This window comes from Macaca nemestrina, chromosome 11, assembly GCF_043159975.1.
Source record: "Macaca nemestrina isolate mMacNem1 chromosome 11, mMacNem.hap1, whole genome shotgun sequence".
Taxonomy (NCBI): Eukaryota; Metazoa; Chordata; class Mammalia; order Primates; family Cercopithecidae; genus Macaca; species Macaca nemestrina.
In genome coordinates this window covers 105000812-105014118 of record NC_092135.1, presented here as the reverse complement: position 1 = coordinate 105014118, position 13307 = coordinate 105000812, and positions in this window count along the sequence as shown.

Here is a 13307-nt window from a genome sequence, read left to right as displayed (position 1 = left end):
CCATACCCATCTTTTCAAGGTTCATACTCTTTCCTATAGTTTAATTTTGCAGATTAGGTTAGTTCATTTATCTGTCATTTTTAGGAGGCTCCAAAACTTTCTTATGGACGCTATAGTTGTCACTCTGAAATAGAAAAACAATTACATGTCAATGCAGTCTAGGTTTATTCTTGGAGATTCAGCAGCAACTTGAAATTTCATTTTTAGTCACCAATTTCACTAATATTTAAAAAATTGCTTTGCAGATATCTGAATGTTTCTCAGATCTACCTTTAACTTCTTGCATTTTTTATTAAGCTGAGATATTTAAAATACAATCACTTCCCACAGGCACTTTACAATTGTAGAACAAAAGGTGCTATAAAGTACCAAAAACTTGGAATGTACAGTTATTATTATGAAGACGCAGAAGTTGAGAGTCTCAATTGAAGATCTGTGTGTTTACTTATTTCTAAGAATCTGTGACTAGTGGATCAAGCTACAATTATACAGTGTGGGCAGCAAAGTCTCTCAACTTTCTTTGGGAAGCAATGCAATTGAGCCCCTTCAGTGATGAATAAGTAGACTCCACTCCCAACACTGCTGTTAAACTCAAGTGTTACTCTTAAGTCTTTTTAAAGTAACCAAGCCGGAGGAAACATTTCAGTTTCTCTTCTGAACTTTACTTATGAGTTTTTCCTAATAATCAGTATGCTGCTAATAATTTGTATTCAGCTTGTTTAACATTTAACATCTTCACATCATCTACATTTTCCTGCTGTACTTTGTAGCTGTGCAGGATCTCTTCATATTGAAACATCACAGCCCACTTAATATTTCTCCCTGCAATGTGACACTAGGATGGGGACAACTTGGCTAGGTACATGGGGTTTTAAAATTGGTAATGATAAAATAAATATGACCCTGTTGGTTCCTAACGACCAACACACATGGATTTTAGCAATAACTTAGCTGTCTAAAACCCATTTAGTCAGTAATTTCATTCTAAGATGTACTATTAGTGGTCTAATGTTAGTCACTGACCACTTCTGCTCAATGTACAAGTATTTGGGGTATATTTCCTTAGGATGTATGCTTCGCAAAGTAGAATTGACAGGTCTACCATTACTTTATTTTTTTTTTAATGTAAATAATCAGTGAATTGTAATTCCAATAATCTTCCAATAGTCTGGTAATTTAGCCGCATCCACTTCTTCCCTGCTGTAATCTGTTTTTAACCCTGATCCCAGGGAAAGCTTTTCAAATCTCAACTTTGCTCATATCTTTCTATGACTTCCCATTGCCTTAAGGGTTAATATAATCTTGTCATTCCCCACAGAGACAACATGGCTTGGCCCATTCTTATAACACCACTGTGGTCTAGACGAAATAATCACTGTCCCCTTCATACCTCAACTCACTTATCCATTTATCAAGGAGACCCTTCCTGGCCCCCTCCTACCCTTAATTGGATCACATATTCCAATTATATGCTCTTCTACTAAAACTAACCAAAGGCATTGTACAACACTAATTAATGTGATCATTTGGTTATTGTCTGTTTTTGACATTAGATTCTAAGCTTCATGAGGGTAGGAATCTGCCTCTTTCTGTTTACCACTGCATTCCCAATGCCTAGCACAGTGTCAAGCCCAGAAGAGGCACTCAGTAATTGCTGGGTAAATTAACAACAGAATGAACAGTCACCAGTTAAACACAAAAACTGCAGTTTCTTCTTGGTCCCTATAGTTTTATCTATTTATTCGCTAGTTTGTTTCATCTGGGCTTTTCTGATTTTGCTTTATTTTGTAGCTGGTTTCACAACATTGCATCAGAAAGAAAAAGAGGAGATATGAACTGAACAGGTACCAGTACCTTCAAAGAATGTTTTCATATGATCTCACTTAGTCCTCATAATCTGTGAGGCAGGTATTATTGCTCTCTTCTTCTTCTTTTTTTTTTTTTTTTTTGAGACGGAGTCTCTCTCTGTCGCCTAGGCTGGAGTGCAGTGGCGCAATCTCAGCTCACTGTAAGCTCCACCTCAGGGACTACAGGCGCCGGCCACCATGCCCAGTTAATTTTTTTTTTTTTTTTTTTTTTTTTTTTTTTTTTTTGTAGTAGAGACGAGGTTCCACCATGTTAGCCAGGATGGTCTTGATCTCCTGACCTTGTGATCCGCTGCCTCGGCCTCCCAAAGTGCTGGGATTACAGGTGTGAGCCACTGTGCCCAGTCTATTGCTCTCATTTTACAGAAGTGAAATTGAGTCATAGAAATGTTATACAAAGTTATACTACTAAGACATGGCAAAGCCAGAGGATGAACCAAGACTTGCCTTTGACTGCTGAACTTGGAGCTGGGGATCTTGCTTGGTCTGCAGGCTGGGTAGTCATAGTCATCTACCCATCATTTTAGCCAGGCTTTGAGCCTCCAGTTTTCTCTTTTACAAAATGAGGACTAGAAGCCCATATTAATGTATATTTCTTCACTCGATCTTAGCCAAAAGGCCGAGAAGCGATAATGTGTATTTCTTTAATCACTAGTAATAATAGGAAGTTTCCTACTATGACCTACTATGAATGTGTGATGACCCACTGTGATGACCTTCTATTTGTTGTGTAACTACTATCTGTCTCCTTTATCAATCAGCAAGGAGTGTCAGATTACAAAAATGGGTACAAGTCTGCCCCTTCCCTGATTCCACATACTGTAGCAGTGCTCTCTTGCACCGAGTCTGAGATTGGCGCTGTGACTTGTTTGGCTCATGGAATAGTATCCAATGCGACACAAGCAGAGACGTGAAAAAGCACATGTGCATTAGGGTTTGCCCTCGGGCTGTGCTTATGCCACATAGGAACAAGCATGAACTAGAGTTTCAGATGATGAGAGCAAGTGTCCCTATTGCACTAGCCAATAACTGGCCACCTTTTAGAGGCAGAAACACCTAACTGATCCCAGAGGCCTGAAGAAGCCAACACAGATCAGAAGGATCACAGAGTCCAACCCATGGATTTATGTGCCAAATAAATGCTTATTGTTTAAACCATGACATTTTGAGTACTGATTTCATGTGTATATTATTATTATTTTTTATTTGTAAAAACTGAAAACAACAAAAACATCTAAAACCACAGTTTCTAAGAGAAAGACTAGTTGTTGCCCATCTGGTACCTCTCTTTGGACTTGCCCTTGGCTCCTACTGGCCTTGCATTTAAGAGCGGGGTCTCTAAAGGTATCCTTGGTGATGACAGTTTTTGTCCAAGAGAATATCCACAGAGCATCTTGTGGGCATGAGGTGATTGTGGTTATGAACTTTCACAAAAGACTCGATGCTTGACCTCTTGAAGATTTTCTTCTTACCCAAGGCAGTTGTCCTTCTGTCTCCCCCACAGTTCTGCTTTCTTTTGTAGTCACTTATGTCGTTCTATTCCTTCTCTACCTGACTGCAAAGTTCTTGACAGCAGGAACAGTATATATTTTCCATTTGTTCAGTGTCTTTCACAGAGTACATGTTCAGTACCTATTTGTTAGAGTGATGTGAAGTTCAATTATCCCAGAAAAAAATATAGTTCTTAATGCAGTCTTCCTGAACCTGTGAGTGTTCCCCACTTATTTGAAAACTTATGGAGTTTTCAAATCTGTGCAAATCTTCTCTTGTTTCCCTGCCTGGTATTATCTAAATAGAATATCTGCAAAATGGAAAGCAGAAGTCTTTGGTAGCTCAAAAAAAGACCGTAAAAGAGACATGTAAATTTAACTGACTGACATGTCAGTAGAAATAGGTTTTAGTTACCAGTAAAATAAAGAACTCAAGACTTGGAGACTGTTTCCAGGTTTGTGCCAGCCAGCTGGGCAGTACCCCCATGTGCTCAGTTCAGGGCCCACAAAGATGACTTGGGTAAGGTCTCTGCTTTGGAAACCAGGATAATAATAGTGACTAAAAGCTATGACAGTTGCAAAGTTTAACCACATGATTATGCAAATATCATTTTAACTATGTTGAAGAAAAATTATCTGTACAAATTTAATGTCAATATTGTGGTTTAGAAGTAAAGTTCTAATATCTGTTTTCTTCTATCACTCACAAATCTATTTTCAACTAGAATCTGTTTGTTGTTTAAATGCTTTTCCCCTCCTTACCCTTGATGATGGGAGGTTCCCACTGGATCTTGAGGAATTCACTGAGAAGTAGAGCTTAGAGACCAGGAGACATTTGGACTGCCAAGGTCATATCCCAGCCCTGCTTCAACCCTAATTTTTCTCATAAGCACTACACTCCCATGGCCTCACCCCAAACCTTTCCTTCATCTGGATGTGTGCCACCTCTCAAACCCTACCCAGCCCAGCCCTCATGGTGCACTGTGTCAGCAAGACTCTCGCCAGCACCCTTGACACCTTCACCCTGTGCCACATCCACCCTGCAAACCTTCTAACCACCTTGGATCATTTACACCATCTGCCTCCTTTGCTTCTCTACCCAGGCTTCTGAGAGCACTGAAAGAATCTCACAATGACCACAATGCTAATGCTTATTCAGCCAGTATTTATTGAGCATCCACCATGCACTGGAAACAGTAGAAGAAATTGCTAGACTCAGAGCAATACACAGAAAATAAGAGGGAGGTTCTCTTCCTTCTCAGAGCGTAAAGTCTGATGGGCTGGGGTGGTGGGGTGGAGTTCAACAATTCCCGCATAGTGTGATGAGCATTATCAGGATGGAAGAGCAGAGTGCCCTGGAAGCCCAAAGGAGGGCTTCTAAATTAGAGACTTTGCGGGACAGAGAAATCTTTGCCACTTCTAATTCATCACCTTCAACTTCACTGGGATCCTTGGCACCATTCAGCAATCCTTTCACTGTTGTCTAGTCAGCTCCACCTCAATTCCCCCAGTGGATGGTCAAGCCTTCATTGCTCTCAAAAGCCCCATCCATTCTTAACTTACTCATCTCTCAGGAGATGACACAGCCTCTGACTGTACTGAGGAAGTCCAGCGCATATTTAAAAATCTACCTTTACTTCAACTCCTCCCCTCCTGACTTAGAAGTCTGCTTTTGACCCTATCTCTCTACCATCACCCCCAATTCATCTTGAGATCAAGACCCTGACAAATTGGTTTATTTTCTTCCTTGCTTATATTTCCTTATATTCAAGTTCTTCCTCCTAACTACTCAACCCCCAGCTAATAAACATATATAAACCTCTCTTATACAAAAGGTAAACTATAAATAAATAGAACTACCTAAATATTTTCAGATTTCATCAGCTTCCAGATTAAATCTAAATTGTAACTGGGTAAAAAAAAAAAAATGACCAGTTTACAAATGTTCTCTAGCATCTTGCAGATAATTCTAACCTCCACCCACTCCTGCCTCCAGGTATGCCTAGGATTCCCAAAGGAAGGGAGGTCTAACATGTGTTCGTAAAAAAGCTGTGTTCATTTGCTGCTGTGTTGCTTTGCTAGTGACCTGTCTCTCCCAGCCCACCCTTAGCTTGACCATGTTAAGGTTCTATTACACACCACTGGAGAGCTACTGGCACTGCTGTCTCCAGCTCAGCAGCCTCTGAAGATTCCAGCTAAGTCAGCAATATGCCTAAGTGCTGGCCTCATCCTCAGCTGAGGTAGGGTTTCAAGGAGCATTCAGAGTCTGCTGATGGCTGTGGCCACCCATGTTCTCAATGTAATGGTGCTAGCATCCACTGATCTGCACCCCCGTGGTGCCTGGACAACTGGGATTTGCAGAGAGAAGGGAAGGGAATGATTCCTATCACTTTGCCTTAATTTTCATTAGGAAGACAAATAACAAGCATGCCCTCAACAGGCCTGATACCTTGCCACAGGGGGTTCTGTGCAGTTATTTTCTATGTGAACAATACACCCCAAACACAACTCCGTGTTCCTCTCTCCCAGGGGCAGTCCTGTCTAATAATCTAGTCTCTGCTTACCCGCCTCAAACTAAACCCACCTGCTAGACACGTCTATCTATGTCCGAACCACCATCACGGATACAGCTCAAGGTTTCCCAGGAAGATCCTCAGCATCCTATGAATCCCAGCACTTTAGGTGGCCGAGGCAGACAGATCATTTGAGGTCAGGAATTCGAGACTAGCCTGGCCAACATAGTGAAACCCTATCTCTAATAAAAATGCAAAAATTAGCCAGGCATGTGGTGGTTTGCACCGGTAATCCAAGCTACTTGGGAGGCTGAAGCAGCAGAATCACTTGAACCCGAGAGATGGAGGTTGCAGTGAGCCAAGATCACACCACTGCGCTCCAGCCTGGGTGACAGAGCAGGACTCCATCTCAAACAAACAAACAAAAAAGAACAGGCCTTGGAATGGGTGTCAACTGATTACCTGGAAGGAAGATGGATGTCACAAATCAGTATAATAGTCTTACACAAATCATGCAATAGCCATGACCCTACTACAAAAAATGAAACCTCATTTCTCAGTCTTGCTACTCATACTAGCTCGTCTCCTCACATTTGCCCTTCACAGCCAAGCCCCTTGCTTGAAAGTCAGCTATAATCTTTATTTCCTTGCTGTACACTCATTTTTAAATTTAATATTATCTTCTTTTAAAATATAGTTGTATATTCACTTGGTTTAAAATTCACAAAGTACAAAAAGCTATTCCTGGCTACCAAATGTCCCTCCTCAGACGCAACCAGTTTCCTGTGTATCCTATCAGAGATGTCTTATTAAACACAAGCAAAAGCCTTTTTAAAAATAGTAATACCATCCTGTATGTACACACCACACTCTTCCTTTTTTCCCTTAACACTATAGGGATCATTTTATATCAACAGATGAAGAGCATCCTCGTCCTTTTGGGGTGGGGGAAGCTGCAGAACATTCTCTTGCATAGTTGTACCATAAGTTATTTAACTAGTCCCATATTGCTGAACTTTAGGTTGTTTTAATTTTTTGTGGTTGCAAATAGAGCTGAATTCTTTTTTTGAGATGGACCTACATGGTTCATGGATTTTTTTTTTTTAATGCAATTTCCATCAAGACACCAAGATGTTACATTTCAAAGTAAGGTGGAACATCATATAATTTCTAAAGATGAAAAACCAATTTTGTGACTCAAGTTTCTCACTTATAGAGTCTAGAGATGGTGTGGGAGTTGGAGGTTAGGAAGCATTATGGAGAGTAGATTCTATAGGTTGTGAATCCTATCTCCCTATGATGGAGCACTGGACATTCTTAACCCGCATTTCATGACAAAGGAAAAGGCTTCAAGATGATTGACCAGGGAGTTTCATATGTGGTCCCTGGAAGTAAGGGATAATGTATTAAATACACCTAGAAAAGCTAAAGGGTAAGGGATATCTGGCTAGTTGCTTAGAGGGTAAAGAGACAGCTGCAGGGGAGCCTGTGCTCTCAGAGTTGATTGGGACAAAGGATGTCTAAGTATTTCCTTGGGACCAGATAACGACCCCAAGCAAGGGCAGTGTGAAATGTCTTCAGTTTTGTTTAGGAGAAATACTTGGGAGAAAAAAGTCTCAGCAGAACTGAAGCTTAAGTCACCAGCAGATGCATAAGGGCTGAAGAAGCATAAAAGGCTAGTTGTCAGAGAGATGGATGTATCTTCATGAAGGGAATGTCAGGTGAGAGATTCCCTAGCAGTCGAGGGAGAGAGATCTAGGTCTTTAAGAACCCATGAAGGATCTCAAAGAGAAGGTGGGTTAAAAAAGATAAAATCTACCACAGTCAGAATAGGTGTTGGTCAGTTAGGTATTTCCTGTTTCCTTGCTTCTTTTCTTTCCCAGCGTTCCTCCCTAGAGGGATCTGGAAGCAGATTAGAAAGACAGGAGGACAGAGAAAAGCACCGGAGGGGCGAGAGGGGAGCCAGTGTTGCCCTCCTCCCTCACTGCTGGTGTTCAGCCTGCAATAGTCTGGACCTGAGAAAAGAGAGAAAGTTAAATGAAACTTAAAAGTATTTTTGATGGTATTGAAGCGAACATTTGAACAGCTGACAATAAGACCTTTTTATTAAACCGAAAATGATTAGAAAAGCCATGGGGCTTATATTAACTTTCACTGAGGGACTGGGTTCCACAAATAAATTGAGAGAGACAATGGGGTACTGCCAGTTTTTTTAAAGGTGTGGAAAGTCACAAGTTACTGTTGCTTTCATCTTAGCAACAAGGACACTCCAAAGAAGTTATGAAATCATAACTGTGGATTTTTTTGTTTTTTTAAATCTATCAGAGAGCTGAGGATACAAAGAAACCTAAATGAATTAAGTGACAAGCCCTTTCAAGGAGAAAAGAGATGCATGGTTGTGTTCATTCTTGGCAGAGTGGTGAGAGAATGAAAATTCAATGTAGACAGGGGTATGGGAAAACCATGAAAAATCAAACTTTTAATGGTCACATGTAGACTGACATAGTAAATTTGAAATCTAAGGGTCTCCAATCACAGAGCAAGTTTACACCAATTTAGGAACTCTTTCCCACTGTCCTTCACTAAGTTCATTCGGTTAACACCTAGAAGACTGAGGACACAGCAGGAGAAGTGAGAAAAATTTACCTCTGAAGGTTTGCAGGGAAGAATGAGGAGCAGCTGAAATGGTATATATATATATATATATATATATATATAGAGAGAGAGAGAGAGAGAGAGAGAGAGAGAGAGAGAGAGAGAGAGATTGTCTAAAGCAAAAGGTAGCAATGTGTTTTGGGCCTTATAGCAAACGTAGAAGTAAAATTTATAACCACCAGAAGACAAAGGGTAAGTTGGGGGCTGAAAAGCCTCTTTATATCACTGTAGGGTTCTGTATACTGTGTGTAATGTAATTAAATATTATTGAAAGTAGACTATGTTAAAGATCCATATTGTAATATCTAAAGCAAACATTCAAAAAAGTACAACTAAAAAGTCAATTTAGGAGAGGAGGAGAAAAATTTAAGTAAAAAATCATACTCAATCACCCAACAAAAGTCATCAAAGAAGGAGCAAAAAAAATCCAAAGAGTAAATGGGAGAATCAGAAAAAAAGCAACATGGAAGACTTAGATACCACCATACCATTAATTATATTAATTTTAAATTAACTAAATACTCCCTTAAAAGTCAAAATTACTAGGTGCGATTAAAAATTTAAGATCCAACTCTATGCTGTTTGCAAGAAATCTACTTTAAATAAAAAGACAGGTGAAAAGTTAAAATTACTATAAGATAAAACATGCAAATACTAAGCATAAGAAGGGCTGTGTGGCTACAATAATATCAGATAAAGTAGATTTCAAGATCGATAATGTTACCAGAAATAAACAGGGACCTTACTTAATGATAAAACGTTTAAATCTTCAAGCAGACCTCACAATTCTCTGAATGTGCATGGGCCTGATAACAGAGTTTCAAATACATGGAGCAAAAGCTAAGAGAATAAAAGGAAGAAATAGAAAAATCCACAAAGTTGTAAATTTTAACACCCATCTTTCAGTAATAGATAAAACAAATAGACCAAATCAATAAGAATATAGAAGGTGTGAAAACTGCTATTAGCCCCATTACTGTGTGATATTTTAGAAAAATACCCAACACTTACATCCAAAAAGATACATTCTTTTCAAATGCACAAGGAGCATTCACTAGGGTAGATGTACAGCATATGTCCTCTGTCCAAAATAATATTAAATTAGCAATTGTTCATCATAAGACATCTCAAAAATCTTCAAATATTTGGAAAGTTAGCTATGTCTAAATAACCCCTGGTAAAAGAAGAAGTCAAAAGGCAATTAGAAAGTATTCTCAACCAAATGATATTGAAAATCCAACATATCAAAATTTGGAGATGCATTAAAGCAATTTTAGAGGGCAATTTATTACTTTAAATGCCTATATTAGAAAATAAGAATGCATAATCAAATTAATAATCTAAGTTTGCCAATTAAGCTAGAACAAGAAGAGAAAATCAAACCCAAGATAAATACGAGAAAGGAAATATTAGAGCAGAAATTAATGAAATAAAAAACAGACAAAAATAGAGAAAGTTAAGTCAAAGCTGTCATTAAAAAAAAGTAAAATTGATGACCGGGCATGGTGACTCATGTCTGTAATCTCAGCACTTTGGGAGGCCAAGACGGGAGGATCATTTGAGGTCAGGAGTTCAAGACCAGCCTGGCCAACATGGTGAAATACCATCTCTACTGAAAATACAAAAATTAGCCAGGTATGGTGGCACACGCCTATAATCCCAGCTACTGGGGAGACTGAGGCAGGAAAATCACTTGAACCCAGGAGGCGGAGGTTGCAATGAGCCAAGATCGTACCACTGTACTCCAGCCTGGGCAACGGAGTGAGACTCTTGTCTCAAAAATAATAATAATTAAAAAATTAAAAGCTAATAAAATTGATAAACCTCTAGCAAGAGTGATCAAAGGACTCACATGCACACAGAGAGAAAGAGAGAGAAAAAACACCTAATCAACGTTAATGTAAATGAAAGCAGCAACTTCACTACAGAGCTGTAGACATTCAAAAGAGAATAAAGCATATGATAATCAACCTATGCCAATTGTCAGGGACTGTGAAGGATCTTAAATTGTCAAGAACTATGATGATTTCACTCTATTTGCAAGCTTACAAGTTAGCCTGCCAGGCTTATGTATGTTGGCAGAAGATATGAGACTCCTGGGTCACAGACTAAGGCCTTTATTACTCATGGCACAGCAAGCCACATGAGCTTCATGCTTGAGTCAGTTCCTCTTTAATCCTCCATTCCATAGGGTGACACAAGCAGTTCAGATGAGTGTTGTGCACACAGCTGGTTTGTGTCAGAGCTGAGCAATCTCAAGGCTTAGATAAGAAGCTGTGAGCAAACCTGCCTGAACTTTGCCCCAGAAGGAGACATTATCTTTGTTTTACTGGACAGCAAACAAACCTGCCTTCTACTCTAGAGAAACTATTTGTGTCTTTCTAGAGTGCTCTCCATAGAAACATCCTGAAAAGATAGTTTGAAACAAAAGTTGTTGGTGTTTCTGCTCAAGACACGCAGAAATACAACAGACCCATGGAGAATTGTCTACCAATACCAACTGGTGAATTGAACAGGCTCCTTGAAGAAAAACAATTTATGAAAACTGACACAAAAGATATAAGATTAAATAACTCAATATCTAGTAAATTGAATTTGCAATCAAAACATTCCTACAAAGAAATTTCAAGTTTTGGGGGTTTATTTAATCAAAAACAGAAGAAAATTCTTTCAGAAAATAGGAGTAAAAATTGTCCATTTTTTATGATGCTAGCATAACCGCAATAACAATACTTAACAAAAAGATTTTTCTTTTCTTTCTTTTTTTTTTTCTGAGATGGAGTTTCACTCTTGTTGCCCAGGCTGGAGTGCAATGGCGTGATCTTGGCATAGACCAATATCCCATATGAATGTAGATTCAAATAAACAATTTTTTTATTTTTAATTTTTGAGGGTACATAGTAAGTGTATACATTTGTGGGGTACATGAGATGTTTTGGTACAGGCGTGCAGTGCATAAAAATCACATCATGGAGAATGGGGTCTCCATTCCCTCAAGCATTTATCCTGTGTGTTACAAACAATTGAATTATACTCTCTTAGTTATTTTTAAATGTACAAATAAGGTATTATTGACTATAGTCACCCTGTTGTGCTATCACACAGTAGGTCTTATTCTATTCATTCTTTCTAACTATTTTTTATACTCATGAACCATCCCCACCTCCTCCTCACCCCCAGCTATCCTTCCCAGCCTCTGGTAACCATCCTTCTACTCGCTATGTCCATGAGTTCAAATAAGTGAGAACATGCAATGTTTATCTTTCTGTGCCTGGCTTATTTTGCTTAACATAATGATCTCCAGTTCCATCCATGTTGTAGCAAAGGGCAGAATCTCATTCTTTTTTATGGCTGAATAGTACTCCATTGTGTATACATACCACATTTTCTTTATCCACATATCTGCTAATGGACATTTAGGTTGTTTCCAAATCTTAGCTATTACGAACAGTGCTGCAACAAACACGGGAGCACAAATATCTCTTGGATATACTGAGTTCTTTTCTTTTGGGCATATGTCCCACAGGGGGATTGCTGGATCACATGGTAGTTCTATTTTTAGTTTCTTGAGGAACATCCAAACTGTACTCCATAATGGTTATACTAAACAAACTTTTTAAAAATCAGCAAGTTGAATACAGAAATACATAAAAAGTATGACCAAGTTCATTTTATTCCCAGAATATAGTTAGTTTATTATTTTAAAAATCAACCGGCAATTGGCCATAACAGAATAATTTAAAAATATGAATATCTGAATAAATGCACAAAAAGTACTTGACAAAATTCCATGTCTATTCATGATAAAAATTCTCAGTAAATGAGAAATAGAAGGACACTTTTTCAATGTGATAAAGGTCATATATGGAAAACCAATAGCTAATATTATCTATCACAAAATGATGGATACATTTCCTCTATGATCTGGAAAAATGTACACTTTTATGACTTCTATTAAATATTGTACTGCAATCTAGTCTAGTGAAATAAGAAAAGAGAAAGAAACAAAAAGTTTGGAGAGGAAAATGTAAAACTGTCACTATATGCAAACTACAGGATTGCATGCATGGTTGTGCATTTAAAACATTCATTATAATTTACCAAAAATTACTAGAACCGACAAGTGAATTTGCAAGGTAGGATGATACATGTTCAATGGGCAAATCTACTGTATTTCTATATACTATCACTAAGCAATTGTAAAATGAAATTATTTTAAATTACTATTTACAATAGCATTTAAAAATGAAATAACTGGAAATTACACTAAAGAAAGACATACAAGACCTTCATATTGAAAATTACCAAAGATTGCTGAAAAATGTTAAAGAAAACGCAAATACATTGGGAGATATATATGACATTCATTAATTGAATAGTTTAATATGAAGATGTTCATTCTCCCCAAATTTATCCATAGATTTAATATACGAACAAATTTAGCAAAGTTATTTGAAGACATTTAAGCTGATCCTAACAATTTTCTGAAAATGCTAATGATCTACAAGAGCAAAAACAATTTTGGAAATGAACAAGTACAATAATTTGGAGGATTTACACTACACAATAGCAACAATTATTATAAAACTATAGTCATCAAGACTGTTTGATATTGCCATAAGAATAGGTAAATAAATTAATAAAACATAATATAGACTAGAGGTATTGACTCACACAATTGACTTTTGACCAAGGCACCAAGTCAATTCAAGGTCTTTCAAGAAATGATGGGAGGGAAACTAGATATCCACATGGAAAAATAAAACAAGGAGTCTTGTCATGAG